The following is a 21,374-nucleotide window of genomic DNA, read 5'->3' on the forward strand; positions in this document are numbered from 1 at the left end:
GACTTTTAGAATGATGTTATCTTTCATGTGTGTACAAAAATAATAAATAACATAAACAAGGACAGGATAGAGATTCAAAATGGCACACACCTGATTATTTCAAACTAATAATATAACAACAAAGAAGGAGAGAACTAACACAATGAATGTGGGTGCAGTATTTATATTTCATATCATCAGGCTAAAAGTATAAAGAATTACAAAAACTGAATTCACAGCCGCGTGGTTTAACACTCTGCCCGCAGAAACCATGCTCTTGGAGCCCAGGATCAGGGTCTTCAACCATAATCGAAATCCCTTGATAACAACAGAAACTTTTTAATGTAAAGACAAAAAAGGCAGCTAAGACCATTTCAAAAATGTGTTTGCATATTATGGCTTTTACAACCAGGGGCTTTTGAGATGCTACACATTTTTTTTGTGTGTAGGAAGAGTCGGTCCAAACTGTGGGGAGCCTCAGAGACAACTGGACAGAGTCACTGCTCTCTTAAATTCTTGTCAGGTCCCCCTAAAATGCTCCCCCGCCACTCCAAGATGAATGAATCACGTCAAGGGAACTTTAGAATGGCTGTCTTAGTAATTCCGTCCCTTGTGTATTATTTTTACATTATGCCCTTTTTCAATTCCTCTTGGCAACTTGGGACCATGTTTTAATTACTATCGGGAAGAGGTAATTACTGAAATACTAAAACATAAACCATTTCAAGGATATGCCTTTGTTTTGGCTGTTATGGATACCCCACTCCAGAGGTGTTCTAGGTGAGCTCTGCTTACCTAGACCTTACCGAAATAAAAGGAGCAGTTACCGCCTGAACAGGGACTTGAACCCTGGACCCTCAGATTAAAAGTCTGATGCTCTACCGGCTGAGCTACCCAGGCCTCGCGTAGGCCGGCTTCGGTCACCGTATAAATAACAAGAGCTCCAGGAAGCGCTAGTTACGCTCACGATTTCGGAAACTGCCGGCGTCCTCCAGGTGCGCGGGTCACACCCCCCGGCGCGGCGCCGCACCTGAGCTGGACGGCTCTGAGCCCTGCAATTCTTCCTTCCACAATTATTGGGTGATATTTACTATGACAGGAAAGTGGCTCGGAACACGGTGGGATGCACTGGGGAGGGAATGAATATTCCTGCACGTGAGGACTGCAGCCGGCGTCCAGTGGACTCGCACGTCCCTCGCCGGGAGGAAGAAGCGTCCGTTCCACCAGTGGCTTCGGTAACCGGACGAACTTCAGGAGAGCCAACCTTCGGTAAGGATGGAAGGTTGTGGCACAAGGCAGGAGGTTCCCTTCCTGTTCTTCTAACAGTGTTTTCTTTCGGAGTTGGGGGGTCCTGGGATGTTGATGGCGGAGCAACGGACAGACAGACGTGACAGCCTCGCTGAGTGCGGCTTCTGTCCGGGAAACTAACCCCCTGGAAACCCGCCGCTCTGCAATTCCGCGCTCGTCATCCTCACCTTTCCTGCACGCTCCTGTCGTTCACCCTCTCCCCGTCTCCCTGCCCCCACACCTGTCCAACCTCCCCTTTGCCAGTCCTGCCATTTTTGCGCCCACTCGTCCGTCCTTCCACGGCCGTGGACCCTGTAATGCGCCGCCCCTCGCCACCAACGCACCGGAGTCCACTTGGATCCACTTGCTCTACTTTTTAACTCCACGTTTTATGTTGAGCTGCATCCTGTTAAAAGGCAGGAAGGACCAGGCCGGTGGAAAGGCGTGCGGCCTCCGTCACGGCAATCTTCGCTCGTTCAGGAGACCCGGAGGCCCCTCTGCAGAGCGAAGAAGCAGGGGAGAGTCAGTGCATACGGACACGAAGATGGTGCGTTGTTTCCGCGTATGTCGTGAGCTTTAAAAATGTGAGTAAAGACACAATTTTGATAATGGCCAATTTTCAACAGGATCCGAAAGAGAACAAGAGATGTAAAGCCATAGTGTCAAGGCCGTGAATGTCTGGGACTTGCTTTCGTCGGCCTGGTGTTCTGTGGCAATTCTGGAACTTGAGGGAGAAGAAAGCGTGCGGATTTCGCGTTGGGAGTAATAAAACTGTAGCAGAGGATGGTTTCGATCCATCGACCTCTGGGTTATGGGCCCAGCACGCTTCCGCTGCGCCACTCTGCTGCGCGCTGCTGGCGCCGCTTTGGGGCTCACGGATTTGTTTGTGCCTCCGCACAGTCAACCCGCGAGGCCAGCAGTCCCTTTTCCTCTTCCGCGCCCCGCTCCTCTCCTCCGTGTCCCACTCCGGGCGTACCCCACACTGCCTTCTCAAACGCGCGGCCTGCAGACTTCTCTAAGACGAGCCAGAATCCGAACGGAAGCCCCTTCCCGGGAGCTCGGGGTTCACCGGCTGGGGCTTCCCACACGGATTTCTAGGGGTGGATTCAAAACTAGGATCTCCTGCGCCTCCACCAGCGCATTTGGCCGCTCCGCGACCCCCGCGGGGCGGAGGGCGTGGGGGAAGCCTGCGTGCGGGGCCCGGGAGCAGGGCGCGGCCGCGGCAGAGCGGGGCGGGGGCGGGGCGAGGGCCGGACAGGGGGAGGGGCAGGCGGGGGCGGGGGCGGGGCTCCCCGTGGCTGGTCACTGTCCCCGCGGAGGGGGAGAAGGGGCGGGGGACGCGGTGTGGCGGGAAGACCCCAGGATCATGACCTGAGACGAAGACAGACACTTAACCACTGAGCCACCCAGGTGCCCCATAAATCTCATTTCTATCGCTCACTCCTCACTGCCTCATCATTAGCTTCAAAATTGTCTTTCAATTTCTATTCAGAAACTTAAAGATCTAGTGTAGAAGGCCCGTGGTGCAGTCACAGTTCAGCCCCGGCTTGGAACTGCTAGACGAGCCGCTGGGGACATTCCATCACCGGAGGGACCACGCTGTTATCTCTCCCTCGAGGTTCTGAATACGGTTTGAGTAGTGACACACAAATTAAATTTTGAACAATTATTTTTAAAGGCCTTTAAATCATAAAGATATTTATTATCTCAGTATTGAATTAGCCTATTAACCTTAAAAACAAAAACTGCCAATTATTTTACCAGCAAAAGATGGGTTTATTTGGGAATAAAAGAGAATTTCAGTCTGGAACAAACAGGCTATGACAAAACCATAGGCAAATCCAGAGAACAGAGGAGAAATACGCTCTTATAAGGAGAAAAAGGGTAAGTTGGGAAGACAGTTACAAATGAAAAGTGCATTGGAATAAACTGGGAGTTGAAGTATGGTGGCTTATTGGCTGAGCTGAGGTGGGGGGGACGAGGAAAGCGTCTCTTCCTGTGGCTGGAATAGTAGAATAGTATCCATTTGCAAGGTCAAGTCCATGCAAGGTTAACTCCCTCTCTTCCTGTTGGGTCTCCAGTTGGAATGGTAGGGTAGAAAGTGTTGTTGGGTGGACTGGGGAGAACCCCAGGCCCTGACGCCTCTGCCCAGCCCAGCCCCACGATGTCCCTGGGAGGCTCTTGGTCTTGTCAGGAGAAAGAATTCAAGGACAGACCAGACACAACAGTTGAGAGGTGCAAGTAGAAAGTTTATTAAAGTGAGAGATTGTGAAAGCAGGTGAGCTCAAGGGAGAGTTGCCCATTCAGGGTTTGGGGTACCATCTTTCACCGACCGTTGTTAACTAGGGGATGGAATATTTATTATGGGGGAGGGGTGGGTTTTTTTTTTTTTTTTTTTTGGTTTTGTGACTTTTCACCCTTACTTGGTCAGGGTTTCCCACCTGCCTTCTTTGTCTTGGGCCTGTCTGATGCAATCTGGCTTCTTGTGGTTTTGTTTTGGAGTGCTACCAGGACCAGCCTCTAACTTCCTCTTTGTTGGTCTCCACGCATCCTTTGGAACCTAACTAACTGCCTACCGTAGCAGGATGGAGTTAGTTACTTCCATCAATCAAATTGTGGAGTCTTTAATGTCCATGGCTATATCTCTAGTCTGCTAGATTTTGTGTTTCAATTGACTTGCATATTGTATTGGGTTTGAGAAACAAATATCACATGCCTTCTAGAGCCTCTGCTGATTTTGAATTCCCTTCACAATACATACATCTGATATTTTAAATAATCAAGGAAGGAGGGATAGAAAAAAGATTCAGAACAAAGGAAGAAGAAAGAAGAAGAATACATTTGTTTTTATTAATCTGAGGAACATAAGACGATGAGAAAGTGTAGGGGAGGAAAAGTTTTCTTTCTATCCTTCTAGGTTCTTTTGGCTAGTCTATTATTTAAGTTGACATAAAACAGGCCAATAGCACAAAAATAAATTTGATTTCTTATCTATGGGAGCCCCAAAGATAAGAGACTCAAGGGCAAGTGGACTTATATGCCATCCTGAGCTAAAGAATGGGATGGGGGTCTGGGGCTTCAAAGAGAAGGAAGACAATTCACAGGAAGATGGGAAAAGCAAATGTTTGTCATGCCAGGCAAAGACAGTGGGACACAGGGAGGACTTTGAACAAACAGGCCCTGCTAGTCCCCCTCAGCTTACCACGCCTGGCCCATACACTTTATAATTATCTCTGCTAATAGCTCTCTTCCTGGACCAGGCCCTCTATCTAAATTCTTTTAGGCAGTTGGGTCCAAATGCCAAAGTAGCATGACTGAGGTGGCATATTCTGCTCCCCTTCAAAAGCATGTAAACTAAGGAAAGCATAAAAGATTTTAAAATGTTCCACCTGACCACAGTCCTGCAATTAAATACATATATCCCCAGTTTTATAAATAGGTAAACTAAGAGTCAGAACTAAGTGACCTGATCAAACACGTCTCCATCTCCACTAACACTCTCCTGATTAGCTTACAGTTAAACAGCTTATATAAGATTTCATATATGTCAGAAAAAAATTGTCAAAGACTTAAAAATGGACAACAGAAATTATTGGGTCCTTGCCTTAGTGAAGTGCTAGGCATTGTCTGCCAGACCCTCCGGGAGTTATCTTATTTTATAAGAACGTGCACCTTTAACTGACCTTCTATTCACTAGGCTTTTCTAGAACTCTATGATGGTAGAAGTTAACTTACAGAAAGTGACAATAATGCAAGTGATTCTTGCTTATATCAGCACAAAAGATTTTGCTCAGTTGAGATACAATTTTGCCCAGTAGAAGAGATAACCCCAAACATTGTTTTATTGCCCTATAGGATATTAACCAGTTTTGCATATTTTAGCAATTTATTTCAGCATTTCTGATTGTGTGTTGTCTGTTCTTCATACTCTTCTTTCAAGCATTTCTATCAGTTTACCCATTAATTGGTGAGATATATGAAATCTTTGACATTGTGTTCATATTATATTTGTTTAAAAGTCAAGTTGTTAGCTTTTCATCTGATTGATGACACCAATATGTTTTGAGAATTTAAAAGAGAGAAGGAGAAAGAAGTCCTGACTGAGATGTCAAGGGCATCTTGACAGAGCCATGACCCAAGGTGGGCGGGCGATTGTTAAGTTGCTGAAAATACCAGTGTTCGGGGGATATTTCAGGCCCCCTCAGAGTCCCACTCCCCACTAATAAAACTTTTTGAGATAAAGTACTGTGAGGGACCGTGCGGGAGAGTCTGTGAACCTCGGGGAGAGCCCCCTAGACGGTGGTTTCCACAGGGCGCGGATCAAACCTGCATCCCTAGCTCCCACGTCTGAGGCCCGTCCTGCAAGTCTCGGCCAGCAGGGTTGGGGGGCAGCGGGAGAAAGACCTCCGGAGGGGTGTGGGCGCCCGGACTGCAGAGCTGCATTCATCCTGTCGCCAACTCGCAGTTTCCCCGCAGACCTCGTCCAGTCCCAGCTTTGGGTTTTGCAGGTCGTGCCGAATGCTTGTTCGCTCCAGCACCTGCTAGAAGTAGCTCTCCGCTCCCTATATTTTATAGGTGGAATTAAAAAAAGATTGTGAAAGCAGAGTGTAAATGGTGGGTACCAGGAGGTGGGAGAGGGGTTTGGGAGAGATATTGTTCTAGGGTACATTTGATCACTGACAGTTGTTACTTCGCACAGATCCCACGTGTCGTGTCAGGATGGCCGAGTGGTCTAAGGCGCCAGACTCAAGCACCTGCTTCCCTCCCTGGGACTTCTGGTCTCCGCATGGAGGCGTGGGTTCGAATCCCACTTCTGACACGGCTCTTTTTCGTTCTTGCCAGACTCATCAAACATTTTCACCTTTAGGTCCTAGTCTCATTCTTCCCGCTCGAGACTCCTCCCGCTCTCCCCGTCCTCGCAGCCCCATCTCGATTTGCCCGCACGAGGGCAGCACCCTCCGTTACTTCGTCTTTCCCCTCCGCCCACCAGACCTCGTCACAGGCCGCAGCATCCAGCCTACAGCACGTCGGAAGGCATCTCTCGCACCCCAGCCAGGGAGCTGACCGATGAAAATTCTCCATTAGAGAACCTGCGTGTCTCCACAGCCCGTTGGGCGCATTTAAACATCTCAGAGCCACCAGTGACCCCCTCTTCCTGGGGAGAAGGCGGCAGTGATTTCCATCAGAAGGTCATGCCTTGTTCTGCCAACCTGGTGACCTTATCGAAGCCTGGGAACTCGTCTTAAAAACAAACAAACAAAACAAACAAACAAACAAATACAAGGTAGCCAGAAAGCCCTCCCTTTCCTGGGAGAGACGTGCAGCCACATCCTGTGGTCTGTGGGAGGAAGATGCTACATTGTCTGCCTCGCCACTGGGAAAGTAAAGGCCAGTCTCCTGCCTGACCATGAGAAGAGAAGACCGAGGCTTTCTTGAGTAGTAGCTCAGCTGAAGAGGCTCCCACACATCTGTCCTAGGCTTTTCCACTGGGGAAGTTGTTACCGGACAGAGAACTGGTTCCCAACTCAGGTTGGCTGCTCGCAGCTGGAAAATCAGTGCTCAGAGACAAGTGACGATGGGAAAGGGAAGCCGGCAACCTGGGAAGATGGTGGACTAATGTTTCAAAGACCATCTTCCCTGTCCAGGTGTTGCTGGAAGGCTGTGAAGGGGAAGGCACGGGGAAAGGGAGGGGGCTACATGCAGGAGAAACAGGTGCCCAGGCGGTTACTCATATGTGGACATGACCCTGAACAGACTTGCTGGACTCTGAGTCGGCTATTTTCGAATGCAGCCAGGCCTTATCTTCTGGGAAAGTCTGGTCCTTCACTCCTCAAGGCCAGTGGTCTGCAAATCTCAAGGAAAGTAGGTTATTTCTGCTACAGTTTAAGGAACTTAGGTCAGCAAGCAAGAAGCGCATAAGCTTGAAGCAAGTTAACCCTTAAGACTGGTTGGAGTGCTGTTACAAAATTACTGGGAAATTCACTGCTTTTCCCCACAGAGAGAAACTGAAAGAAACAAAACAGAATCAATAATACATCTGCTGGAATCGATTTGCAGCCTTTGTGTTTTTATATTAGTGAGAAAGATATACCATATGTGTAAATACATACATTTTCTGGTTTTGCCTTTTGCCTTTAAAAGAGTATCAACATACCTTATGTTGCCATCGTCCAGGTTGAGTATCAAATGACACATTGGGGAACGGGGCAAATACTCAGATCACTGCTTCCACATTTCCATCAAGCTCCATAACAGTTTCCTGGCTAGAGGGAGCCTCAGAGGCCTGTACTCCTTGTCTTCAGCAGGTGTTGGGTACTTTACAAAGGGAAGCAAATGTTGCAAAAGGATTTTTATTTTATTTTATTTTTTTTAGGTTTCCCTATCTAGCCGAAAATATACTGTGGATGCTTTGAAACACAGAAAGTAAAATCAGTAACAGAAAAATAAACAGTCCCAACTCAAAACAATGATTGAAAAAGAGAAAAATGGAGAATACAGGGAAAAATAATTTAGAATTTCATCATTTCAGAGGAGAGGTAAAGCAGGAAAGAGTGGTAGGTGGTTATAAATTGGTAGACGTGAGAAGGAGAGTGTAAGAAAAGGAATTTAATCATCTTGGGCAGGGGAAGGGAGGCTTTGAATTCAAAGAAGTAAATTAATCACACTTGGCTGTCCATGACTCACTTTTTTATTAGTCCATAAAAGGTCACTCCCAGTTATACTTTGATGCGTTGTTTTTCCCTGTCATGCCTGGTATCCAACCCTTTCTTCTCCCCCAACATGTAGATCTTCTGTAAAGTGTTTAATATTATTCTTTAGAAAAAAAGCTATTCTTCTGCACAGCAAAACAATTAACAGAATAAAAAGACAACCTACAGAATGAGAGAAATATTTTGCAAACCGCCGTATTGAATAAGGGGTTAGTATTCAAAATGTGTAAAGAATTCATACAACTTAATAACAACATAACAATCAATCTGATTTTTAAATGGGCAGAGGAACTAAATAGACACTTTTTTCCAAAGAAGACATCCAAATGGACAACAGGTACATGAAAAGGTGCTCAACATCACTAACTGTCAGGGAAAAGCAAACCAAACTCACAATGAGATATCATCTCACACCTGTTAGAATAGCTATCATCAAGAAGACAAGTGATAACAAGTGTTCAGGAAGATGTGGAGAAAAGGGAGCCCTTATGCGCCATTGGTGGGAGTGTTAACTGTGCAGCCACTCTGGAAAACAGTATGGAGGTTCCTCAAAAAATTAAAAATAGAATGATCAATGACACAGAAATCCCACTTCTGTGTATTTATTCAAAGAAAATGAAAACAGAGTATTGAAGAGACATATGCACTCCCATGTTTATTGCAGTATTATTCACAATAGCCAAGTAACCTTTGTCTGTCAGTGCATGAATGGATAAAGATGCGAGAAATATAGATATAGATATAGATATAAAATTATATATATTTTATGTGTATATTTATATATAAATATATAAAATTATATATCACTATATACACCCTTCAATTATATGTATAGAATATAGATCTATCTATATTCTCTCTCTCTATATATATATATTAAAAATAGTATTTAGCCATGAAAAAAAGAGGAAATTCTGCCATTTGAATCAACATGGATGGACCCTGAGAATATTATGCGAAGTGAGATAAGTCAGAAAGACAAGAACTACATAATATATTTTATAGGTGGAATTAAAAAAAGATTGTGAAAGCAGAGTGTAGATGGTGGATACCAGGAGGTGGGAGAGGGGTATGGGAGAGATATTGTTCTAGGGTACATATATGCAACTAGTAGATACATACTTCCTAGAAACCTAATACACAGTGTAGAGATTATGGACAACAACATTGTGCTATAAACACTAAACTTGTCAAGAGACTAGATCTTAATTGTTCTCAGCACTAGAAGAAATGATAATTATGTGACCAGACAGAACTATGTTGTACAATATTGTGTGTCAAATATATCTCAATTTTGAAAAAAGAAAAAAATGCTACAAAGACTATACTAGGTAAGGCCAGCCATGGAGCTGAGTTGGAATTTCACAGAGGTACATCTCCAGGAGAGACACTGCTGAATAGTAATTCAAAAGCTATACAATACAGGAAGACAAACTCATTTAAAAGCAACCTGCAAAAATCTAAGATCTTAATTTTAAGACCAAGATTTTCGCCTATGTAGAACTTCATAGGATGCATTTTTTTAACTTCAAAAATGAAAGAGAAGACATCTAAATCACATAATTCTGAGATAATATTTCAGAGGGAGCTATTGATTTAGTTAATTTTAACAGCATGGCCATTTCCCTGCTATTGCCGACCTGAACATTTTCAACAGTGTCAGCGAAAAGCCAGGCCCAACGTGCGGATGACCGGTCCACCGCTGATACGGCTCCTGAGAACATCCCAGCATTCTCTAGTAAGGGGCTTTTCCTTCGTGGAGAGTCGGGGTGTTCCGGGGGAACAAAACTGGGATTGTCAGAAGTGGGATTCGAACCCACGCCTCCATGCGGAGACCAGAAGCCCCAGCGCGGGAAGCAGGTGCTTGAGTCTGGCGCCTTAGACCACTCGGCCATCCTGACACCGCGGCGGCCCAAGCTTGAAGCTTCCTCCCTGGGCTTCTGGCCCCGCGCTCCGCGCCCGCTGCATCGCGGAAAACGACCGTTCCCGGGCCTGGCGGGCGAGGCGCGAGTTCCGAACTCAGATGCAGAAACGCGAAGACACGAGCCTTTCCTGCGGGCCTGGAGCCCAGGGCGCCGGCGCGCTGGGGGCGCCCCTCCTGGGCTCTCCCCGCAGCCGGGCCTCGGTCCTCGCAGCGACCCCACCTGGAACCTGGACTGCGTGCCGGTCACCGTGACCTCGGTGACTCGGACCCGCATCCTGCAGCCCAGGTGGAGGCTGCTCCAGGGTGGGCGGAGACTCAGCCAACAGATGCTTTCCCCACTGCCCCGGGCGCCGGCGCTCATCATCAAGAGACCCGTTCAGTGCATTTCGAGGCGTTCGTCCTGTTGTCAACCGCCCCAGACTGTGAAGCCACCGCCCGCAGCCACGCGTCATGTTTCCTTTCCGCACACGGTTCGGGATCCAGCTCGGTGTCCTGCCCCGCGGGGTCGCCCGGGCGCTGCGGGGTAGGCCTGTCCCTCCTTTCTCTAGAGCCCTCGGAGGCTCTGCAGCAGCCGCCCTGAAGGGCAGCAGCTTTTCTGAAACGTAAGGCTGGCCGTTTAGGGCTGGAAAAAATATGTTTCAGTGACTGCGGAAATGAAGTAGCCAAAAAAGAAAAAGAAAAAAGCAATAACCTTGTTGCAACTAGTATTCTCGGATTACACTGTGGAGGAGAGAAACAATGTAACATTCCGGTAAATAGGAGCCTCAACAGGTTTCTATAATTAGACCGCAAGGGTCTATATCCACAGGATACTTAAATTAGTAGACATCACTTTTAAATCTAACTTAAAATTAATTTTAATTTCTTCATCTGTGACTCTAAAATTGAGTGGGAAATATCTTTCTTGAAAATTAAGTTATTATTTGTAGATGTTACTTTTTTTTTTTTTTAAAGATTTTATTTATTTATTTGAGAGAGAGAGAATGAGAGACAGAGAGCACGAGAGGGAGGAAGGTCAGAGGGAGAAGCAGGCTCCCCGCCGAGCAGGGAGCCCGATGCGGGACTCGATCCCGGGACTCCAGGATCATGACCTGAGCCGAAGGCAGTCGCTTAACCAACTGAGCCACCCAGGCGCCCTAGATGTTACTTTTTTAATGTGACTGTATTTCAGCAGGGCAGTTGCAACAGTATGCAAAATTAAGTGTCTATTTTGATATATGCCTATGTTGAATTTTTGCATATTGCTTCCTATACCTGTTTGAAGTCTATGTATGTATTTTCTATGAAATGAAAACTTCTGAATATAGCTTTAAAATATCTGGGATACTTGAAAATGGATATTACTAAAATGTAATGTGAATATAGAATTGCAGCTGAAAATATGCCATAATCCAGTTGTCTTGGATAGATGGGTTCCTGCACAGCACAGTCAATATTTCATGACCTTCTGGGTAGACTATTTCCTAACACCTCTTTATTATTAATTTATTTTCTCAAGTTTTTCTTTACAAGTTCAGGGGAAATTGGTTAAGTGAAATCTAAGGTAGTAGGGGCTCTGAGTTCAGCCGTAGAAAGCCTGTGACCGATTGTGTTTTCCAAAGATGGCCATAGCAACATAGTTCATCCCATGTGCTCTTCCTTTGAAGTGATTTGACACATTTCCTTCCAGAGATAGGGGTTTGTGTTCCCTCTCATTGAATCTGGAAAGATCTGTGATGCGCTGGAATTGATGCGGTGGGACTCCCCGAGCTAGCTCACAAGAGCTTCCAACAGCTTTCCCTCAGAATGTTTGTCCTCAGAACCGAGCCACCATGCTGCCAGAAAGCCCACAGGGAGGGACCCTGTAGAGAGGAGCTGAGGTCTCCGGCCCACAGCCAGCAGCGACTGCCAGACATGTGAGTAGGTGACTTCCTGGCCCCAGCCTTCTAGTCTTCCAGTCGGGTCTCCAGAAATCAGGAGCAGAGACAAGCTGTGCTCTGCCCAAAGTCCTGACCAAGTCTGTGAGAGAAGACATGATCAGTGGTGTGTAAGTTAAACCATTACATTTTAATACGATTTTTTATGCAGCAATAGGTACATAGGTATCAGTCTTGGTCCAATCAGGAGAGAAAAACCATGCAGCAATTTGACAGGAAAAATTGTTTGCTTGCTTATTTATTTACTTATTTTTCCAGTTTTATTGAGATGTAATTGACGTACAACACTGTGTAAGCTTAAGGTGTACAACATGATGATTTGATATATGTATATATTGCAAAATGATGACCATAATAACCGGAGTTAACATGCACACCTCACACTGTGACAATTTTTTCCTTGTGATGAAAACTTTTAAGATCTCCTCTCTCAGCAATTTTCAAATGTACAATTCAGTATTGCTAACTATAGTTGACATGTTTTACATTATATCCCCAGAACATATTTATCTTCTAATGCACAGGGAAAGTTTTAATACAGAGAATGATTAACTACAGGGGAGATTGGAGGACCAAGGAATTGGCTAGGAAAAAGTAAAGAGAATTCTAAGGACTGTAAGGATAGCAGATGTAAGGAGCAGTCACCACCCTGAGGGCTGATAAAGCACCTTAGGAAGTGAGAGCGGAGATTAGCACGGAAGGAAGAGCCCTCCACCCCTCACCCCACCCCTACCGAAGACCCAGACCTTGCTGTGGAGGGCACAGCCTGGCTCACTGAAGAGCAGAGACGTTGCCCTGTTGTGCTAGCAGAACTTGCTTGAAAGTGCCCTCCGGAACTTGCTGGAAATCCATCTTCTAGCTTTTCTTGGAAAGCTCTTCTTGGAGTGGTCTCTCATTGAGGATACTCATCTGGGGGTGAGAGATTTGTGGAAGACCGAGATCTAGCCACGTTTCTTCCATCAGTCTTATGCTGAAGGCCCCATCACCTTCTCTGCCCCGGGGTGCACTTTATTCCCTTTCTTTACCTGAGAGAGGGATATAAATCTATCTCCAGATTTCCCATGCAGGTGGGCTTGGTGGACCCAATATGCTCTTCTGTTCTGACTCTTCCCTGGAACCAGCGTAGAATGTCTCATTTATGGAATTCCTGACATTCTTGCCAATGGAACTTCCCTCCCATGCCCTTTGGACTCGATTTCAGTTATTTACGCCTAGCGGGAAATGTGTTTGTACCTTCTCAGCTCCTGCTACCTCCTTCTCATCCTATGAAAGAAGAGACAAGAGCATCTGTTTCACTAGGTCTACCTATTAGGGATTGCAAAGGCCAACAGCAGCTGGGGCAATTACAGCGGCACTCTGTTTTAGTCGTTAGGAGAGATGTTATGGATTCCAGTTGAGTCCAGTTGGCCAGAAATCTGCCGCTGAAAGGAGCTATGAAAAAATCAGGATCTTCTTTGTGCTTTGTGTACAAACTCAGTCCAATGGAACAAGCCGTATCCATCAACCCCAGGTGATACACATGTGTGTGGATACTGTCAGTGGATACTCCGAGGGCAAATGACTAGAAGGAGGGAAAACTGTGGGCAGAGCCTCTCAAAGTGTGAGTGGCAACCAGCACAATCCATAAATGTCCATATCCAGTCTGCTCTGTTTCAAGATGTGTCAGAGGTGAGTCAACTATATGGCTAAGCATCTTGTTTAGTTCTGTTGATGGTTGGTTTGTAGTGAGGTTCCTCAGTGAAGGCAGGGGTGCATTTAACTATATTCTGGAACAGGCTCACGTCTCTGTGGACCAGGGACTGATGCTTCCTGCCTGGCAACTTTGCACACCACTGCTTACAGGAGTATTCCAACACTCAAGTGCAGGGCGAGACCGTGCATCTTAAAAAGATAATTCATTCCACTAGCATCATCAGAATGAGATTTCCAAAACATTATTTGTCTAGATCATAGAGTCTCCAAGAGAAACAGACGCCCTTACCCCTCCAGCAGGACTAATGGAGGAGGAAATACGCCTACACTGCAGCCTTAGTTGGCTGTTTGGAATGAACTGAGCCATTGCCTGAAACCAGAATCCCCACATTTTCTCCAGAACCAGATGCCTCCTCAGCCTTATCTGACAGAAGAGCTGCCTTTCACGTGCCAGTCTCACTGGAACGCGTCTGCTGGAAAGAACCTATACTTCATGCCTTCTTCCTCACTTCATGTCAGGTAGTGGCAAATATGTCCGTATTCCTCCTTGCAATGGCTGTGCTCCTAATATGGGATGATAAAAATTGCTTAGCAGTACGTATTACTTATCAGCTGCTCAAGCTTCAGCCTACGCTATTATCCAAGGCTCATACAAGATGCACGTTCATGACTCAACCAACCCTACACTAACCCTATCACTACAGTTACAACAGCAGGTGCTGATCATTCTCCACCTGCCCATCCAGACCCATTCTCTGCCCTGCTTTTCTGCCCTGGAAGGCTGCATCAGTTGGGCTCTCTTGCCTCCTAGCTCCTGTCTGGACGCAGCCAATGGAAGGCACTAGCAGATGGGAGATGGCAAGAAGAGAGAGAGAGGTACAGGTCCCTGATGTCCCCTCTTGAATGTAACCCAAAATTCGGAGATCAATCCAACGGGTGTTCTGAAAACCCTTGCTAAAAAAAATTCCAATTGGGCGAAGATTTCCTACATTAGAAGGAGGTGGAAATTAGTAACAACAGTAGGGAAAAGTTAACTGTCTAGGTTAGCATCACAGAGTCAAAGGGCCAGGTCCTACATAGACTGAATTCTGGATCATTTGGCTCCTCAAATCACATTTATCCTAAGTAAGGCTAAACCAAACGCAAAGAAATAGTACTAGTATTATCTTATAATACATGACATTCTGTATGGATATATAGTACCTCAGCGTGGTGTTTTAAGCTCTAACGAAGAGGCCATGCCTCATTTCATCAGCACCAGACAGTCAGTCCTGTCTTTCGGCCTCAGAGGTCTTATTCAGGCTTTGCTGACTTCTGGAGTCTGAAGTTGGGAGGAAGAGCTGCTCTCTGGGCTGGTACCCTTCCAGAGCTGTGTGTTTTTGCAGGCCCTCACAGAGCTGCAAAAGCACTTGCAATTTAACTGTATTCGTAGGTAAACTAGTCTGTCACACACGCCCTATGTGGTAGAGATTTGAAGGTAGGCGAGGCAGTCTCCTAACTACCGGGACCTCGGTGAGCCAGAGAAGTGTCCTCCACAGTGTCCTGCCCGTAATGATTGCTCAGGTGTTAGTAAATGCTATATTGAATGAATGCATTTAAGGGTCAGAAGCCTTTGTCTCTGCAGACAGGGGAAGAAAAAGAGCCCACTGAGATCTCACTTAACATCATTAAAACATAAAGCACCAAAAAAAAAAAAAAAAAAGTCCAAGTGATTCCTCTGAACCTAACAGACCTGTATTTCACTGAGGTTATAAATTTCTTTAGGTGCTAGAAACAGGAGGTGAGCACGGTACCTAAACATGGGATGAAATCTGAAAAAAAAACTGCAAATCACAGTCTCGTTGGAGCTTCATGATCCTCCTTGGGCCCGCAATCCCCTTCTTCTCTGATAGCAGGGTGATGAGGAGGAGTTTCAGTAGGTAATGTCCCTTATGCACAGACAAGTTGAGGGGTTTGGAGAATTCGAACAAACTGGCTCCTCTGGGATGCAGGAGGCGGATCTCTAATCCTAAAAGATCTTTTATCCTTAGTGATCTTTGATCACTAAGAATAAGTGATAAGATTGACGTCCCCTCCCCTGCCCTCACTCTCAACTTCATTAATATGACCATTCCTTGTTTTGCTCGGTTTTCCTATCACGCGTGTTCGTGACACTCCGGGTCACAGGGCATCGTCGTGCCTGTGTGTGGCCGTGCTTTAGCCGGTGGGCCCTCTGCGGAGCTGGCGGCCGGATCGCACCGCCTCTCCCCTGCAGCCCGCGGAGCGCGCTCCAGAGTCCTCCCCGCCCCGTGAGTCTTAGTTTACCGAGTCGTTTTAATGAGCGGCGCGTGCTCGCCCGCAGTCGAGGTGTTCGGTTTGTATTTATTTGTGCGCAGGCCGGCAGGCCGTGGAGGTGGCGACAGCCGTGCGCGCGGGCCTCTGCGGCACCTGCCGCGGGCCTGGGGCGGGAGGCGCGCCGTTTCCCGCGCGCTTTCCCTCCTCAGTCCGGCCGAGTCCCCAGACAGCCTTTGTGACGTGGTAACTGTCACGGAGGAACTCGGAAAGGGGAGGGGGTGGAACATCAAATTTCCAGAAACTCTCGGGAGCAGAAAGCGAAACATTTGCATGTGTAATCAGCTTTGGGGCAAGGAGTCGAGGGGCAGCTCGGCGGGGCTCCGTAGCTCAGGGGTTAGAGCACTGGTCTCGTAAACCAGGGGTCGTGAGTTCGAATCTCACTGGGGCCTCCAGCGCTCAGCTTTTTGCATCTTTGGTACATGACGTCAAAAGGAATGTTTCCTTGACACCCAAACCCGGAACTAGAAATGAGTTTACCAAATCCGTATTCTCAGAAAATTACTGCTAACACAGCAGGGAATTCTAAGATGGAAATTCCTCACGATAAATGGGAATAAAGCTGCTGTACCATCTTTAAATTGTTGGTGATACCCGAAATTCAGGTGTAGGAAACCCTGAAGCGTCACCAGCACGGCAATTAACGCCAATATAAGCCAGCAGATTAGCTAATTTGTATGGAGTTTCAATGACAATCCAGAGTCCTGATTAGTTTAGCCACCGTAGACCTAAAAGAATTATGATTACTGATTGTATTATACTTACTTAGTGGACTCAACTCCCCCGGCAGACAGGAGTCTATCTTATTTGCTATTGTATCTCAGAGCCTTGCAAAGTATGGACCTAGTCTGTGCTCAGTAAAGGTTTGTTGAATGAAGCCCAGCTAAAGAAAAGTGACCAGAGTGCAGTGAGTTTGCAGATACCTTAGGAGGTATAAAAATTATCTGAAGGTCAAGGAACCAAGGTCAGCTAATAGAGAAGAACAAAGAAAGCAACTCAGCCCTGATAAAGATTCTACCAAATATGGAGTGACTAATCCTTTTGGTCTCATTCTGGTATCTCATAATGGGAATGAGTTGTCCACAAAAACAAACACTGGATGTCATCTAAAAATAATAAACAATATTAGTGATCTTTAACTCCTCCATCAAAAGTAATAGGCCAGCATGTTTCTTTCCCAATTCAGAAAGAGCATCTGTTCAAAAGTTGCTCGGTGAACAGGAAGCTGCGGGTTGCTGCTGGGCCTCAGAGTGCTCGGATGATCTCCTAAAGGCAAGAGTCTGGTGGAACAGAGGGAGAGGACATAAAGATGAGCAGAAGGCGATGAGAAAAACCTTTTGCCAGAATAAGAAAAAGACATAAAACACGGCTTCTGATTATGATGCTGAAACCCAGATTTGCCTTACTTGGCACAGAACTAGAGACAAATGAAGTGAGCAGCACTTTTGGGGGGGGGGGCCATGTGTCAGGTCTCAAAGTATGCCTCCAAAAAAACAGACAATCAGCGGAATGAGACCCCAAAAATCCAAATGAAAGACTGAATTTCTATTTTTTTCCCATGAACTCATTTTGGCCTCTGTGTCTACGAAGCAGCCTATTCGTGGGCATCACGTTTCAGTCCCAAGATCACTGCCCCTCCCATTGTGATTATATAACCCAGTGGCTTCCACTATTTGTTGAGTGACTGTGTGTGTGTGTGTGTGTATCCAGAGTCAAGGCCCAGGAAACTGGATGATAGAACTTGTAACACTGTGTATTGTCAAAGTCTGAAGAAGCATCAAAGATGATGAGACCGGCCAAAAGAACACACTTTGAAGAAATATCCACTGGCCAAATCTGAAACTATATGAGAATTAAGAAAAAAATAAATGTAAATCTTTATAACTTTCTGATTCAAATGTGAACCCATACAATGAGACCCTGGTATTATCAACAACTTTCTTTTAAATGGAAAGAAATAAAAAGGCTTTCCTTACAATGGAATATTCTGTACTAGATATAAAAAGATTGATGGAATTAGAAACTCACCATTGGAAAACATAATGGTAATTAGTGACTCAGGCAAATCAATGCCTGCTAAAATTATTGGATAATAAGATACTTATTAATGACAAAATGAAAAATAGTAAGATATAGTTGAAAAACTTGAGATACCACCTTAATCAAGTGACCAAAGTGAAGATCACCAGTAAGGAGACAAAATGACATCACAACAATGTGACACAAAGTACTGAGAACAGCGGAGTATTACTTACGATATAAATAATTGAAATATTAGCCAAATCCAAATAGACGTATCTTCCACAAAATAACTGTCCTGTGTTCTTAAAAAGTAGCAAAGTCATGAAAGACAAAGGAAGAGGGAGGAATTGTTTCAAATTAAAAAGGACCTAAATTGCATGACAACTAAGCATCACACATAATCCTGGGCCTGACACCTTTTTTTTTTTTTTTTAACTTCAAAAGATACTACTAAATTGGGATAAATTTAAATAAAACTTGTAGTAAGATAATAGCATTGTATCAAGTTTAATGTTCTGCTTTTATCATATAATTGTGTTGTGGTTAGGTAAGAGAATTTCTTTTTTCTAATACATATACACTGTTTGAAAGATTTATGAGTAAAGGAAAAATCATGTCTGCAGCTTCCTCTCAAATAGTTTCAGATAGAAATAAAATAATAATTGTGCTACATATTCATACACATTCATATGTATGTATCAAGATTGAGAAAGTGATAAAGCAAATGCGATAAAGAGCTAACATTTGGTGAATCTGGATGAAGAGTAGTTGGAAATCTTTGTGCTATATTTACAAACTTTAATCTGAAATTATTTAAAATAAGAATTTCATTAAAAAATACCTTGGAATAATCCTGAACTCTTCTTTCATGCTCAGTTCATCAACATATCCCCTCTACTCCTTTTTCTCAATAGTTCCAAAATCTAACTTCTTGCCACCACTACCCCCACCTCGATCACTCTGGTTCAGGCCACCATCATTTCACCTGGGTTATTTCAGTGCCTCCTGACCCATCTCTCTCCCTCTGCTCTTGCCTCTCTCCAGCCTTCCCCCCCACCCCCAGTAGGGCAGTCAGAGTCACTCAGGTGAAGCATGACAGATCATGTCATCCACTCATTCACCTGCTCAAACCATCCAACCGTGAACTCCATTGGAGTGAAAATCAAGCTCCTTGCTACAGTCCTGATGACCCTTATTAATCAAACTGGGATACTCGTGAGAATGAAAACAGCATCATTAATAATCACAGCAGAACATTAAGCATAAACAGGGCTGTATGGTCACCCTGATTACAGCATCCAGTATGGCCCCCCTTCTCTGCTCTCCTATGGTCTCCCCTGGTTCTGCTGGCTGCAGTCATAGCAGCCTTCTTGCTCCCCTGGGAGCAAACCAACAGTCTTCCATCTCAGGGTGCTCACACAGGCCGCTCCCCGCCTGGCATGCTCGGACTACAAATGTCCTTAGAGCGCATGTTTTCACTTCCTTGAAGTCTGCACCCTACACTTCCTCAGTGATGCCTTCTTCTGCCATCCTGTCTAATATTTCAGTATCCTCCAGCATTAATATCCCTCTTCTCTGCTTACTATTAACATGTATTTATATACTTGCCAAAATATAATAGAACATATATTTCAGTGATTTATCTCCTATATCGTCTGTATCCCATAGTGGAGTATGAGATAGCTGAGAGCAGGCATTCTTGTTTGTTGGCTGTGATCCTATATCCATAGCTTCTACAGTAATGCCCAGCACCTAGTAAGCAGTTGGTAAATATTTCCTGAATGAATTAAAGAATTTTCTTATTTTAATAAAAAATGTTAAATTTAATGAGTGTTTAGGAAATATAAATGAATTAGATGAAAAAAATGAAAAAAAATGCAGCGCTCTGGGCAAACATCTCTATGTATATAAAATGCCTCATTAATGTGACTTGGGGGAAAGGCTGTTACTTTTGTTGTTGTTATATGTTTATTTTTAGGTGTGGCATTTTTCTTTATTGCCAAGATAGAGAGTGGAGGGAGGGGGAGAGGGAGAGACAGAGAGAGGCATTACATCGATGACGGCCGCAGTGAGTGGCAAGTACCTCGAGCATCCGTTGGATACACCGTCCCGATAAGCACATTTTGTTTTCCGTGTACATGTATCTGGATGTCCTATTACCCACCCCCCCCTTCACGGTGCCTGAGGTCAAATCTAAAAACTGTGACTCTGATGATTCTCTGACTTCTAGAATCCATCTTCACAATAAACTCTTACTCATGGGGTATAAAATATAAATATAAAAACTAATAGATTGAAAGGAGCGTGACTTCTGTCGATGGAATAGACATACTTCTACTTATTCCTTCCACCAAGTACAGCTACAAATCCTAGGCATTACATGGGAGATAAAGGTGTGGAAAGGAAAGAAGATCAAGAGATCTTGGGACCCAAAGAATGACACAGTGGTGAACTCTCTGGGTTTTCTTTATGGGGTTTTATATATTCCAGGTTGGGTACTGTAGGCGCTTGCTGTGTAATATTTTATATATAATACAGTGTAATATATATATATATATTTGACCCTTGAACAATGGGAAGGGGTCAGGGGCACTGATCCCCATGCAGTCAAAACTCTCTATATAACTTGATTCCCCAAAAACTTAACTACTAATAGCCTGATGTAGGAAAGACGTTAGGGTTCGAAGCCGACGGCCAAGAAAGAATTCTTGAGACATCTTTGGTGCAAAAGGGTGATTTTATTAAAGCACAGGGACAGGACCCGTGGGCAGAAAGAGCCTCTCTGGGGTCATGAGGAGTGATCCATTGTATACTTTCAAGTTGGGAGGGGGCTAGGGATAGTAAGTCTCTAAGGAATTTTGGAAGCAAGGTTTCCAGGACCTTGAAGGGGGCTAGCTGTTGTTGGGAAAATGTCATTTATTACCCTCTAATAGAACCTTAGTCACGAGACCCTTCAGATGTATATCAGTGGGCTATATGCTTGGGGGACGATTGCCAACATGTACTTTGCCGGGTAGAGATAAAGGAAGTTTCCAAAGGAATTTTTATACATTAAAGTACACTTACAGGATCCTGGGGGGAGGCGGGGGAGGTTTTGGGCTAGGATTGCCTTTTGCCCTTAGCAAAGTATTAACATTGAAGCAGTTGAGTTCCTAGAGGAAGGTCACTCTGCCTGTTTCAAGGACTTGACAATGGGCTGTAGATAGTAAGGAAATTTAATTTTTCTTCTGCTTTTGTTTCCCACATCATAGCCTATTGTTGACCGGAAGCCTTATAATATAAAGAGTCAATTAACATTTATTTTGTATGCTGTACTCCTACAGTAAAGTAAGCTAGAGAAAAGAAATTTTATTAAGAAAATCACAGGAGTACCTGACGGGCTCAGTCAGTAGAGCATGGGATTCTTGATCTTGGGGTTGTGAATTCAAGCCCCATGTTGGGCATAGAGATTACTTAAAAAAGAAAAGAAAAGAAATCACAAGGAAGGCAAAATACATTTACAATACTGTGCTG

At 44.9% G+C, this 21,374-nt stretch overlaps 5 non-coding genes across 5 annotated transcripts; 2 read left to right on the forward strand and 3 right to left on the reverse strand.

Annotated features, from left to right (window-relative positions):
• Positions 1-806: 806 nt before the first annotated feature.
• On the reverse strand, positions 807-879 carry TRNAK-UUU. Its single transcript has one exon. It is a non-coding gene; the product is annotated as a tRNA-Lys (tRNA).
• A 1,161-nt stretch (positions 880-2,040) lies between these two features.
• On the reverse strand, positions 2,041-2,112 carry TRNAM-CAU. The gene has a single exon. It is a non-coding gene; the product is annotated as a tRNA-Met (tRNA).
• A 3,867-nt stretch (positions 2,113-5,979) lies between these two features.
• On the forward strand, positions 5,980-6,085 carry TRNAL-CAA. The gene is made up of 2 exons: positions 5,980-6,017; positions 6,040-6,085. It is a non-coding gene; the product is annotated as a tRNA-Leu (tRNA).
• Positions 6,086-9,771: 3,686 nt separating this feature from the next.
• On the reverse strand, positions 9,772-9,877 carry TRNAL-CAA. The gene is made up of 2 exons: positions 9,840-9,877; positions 9,772-9,817 (listed from the first exon to the last, which is right to left on the reverse strand). It is a non-coding gene; the product is annotated as a tRNA-Leu (tRNA).
• A 6,281-nt stretch (positions 9,878-16,158) lies between these two features.
• On the forward strand, positions 16,159-16,231 carry TRNAT-CGU. Its single transcript has one exon. It is a non-coding gene; the product is annotated as a tRNA-Thr (tRNA).
• Positions 16,232-21,374: the final 5,143 nt, after the last annotated feature.

Source organism: Neomonachus schauinslandi, chromosome 8 (genome assembly GCF_002201575.2).
Source record: "Neomonachus schauinslandi chromosome 8, ASM220157v2, whole genome shotgun sequence".
Lineage (NCBI taxonomy): Eukaryota > Metazoa > Chordata > Mammalia > Carnivora > Phocidae > Neomonachus > Neomonachus schauinslandi.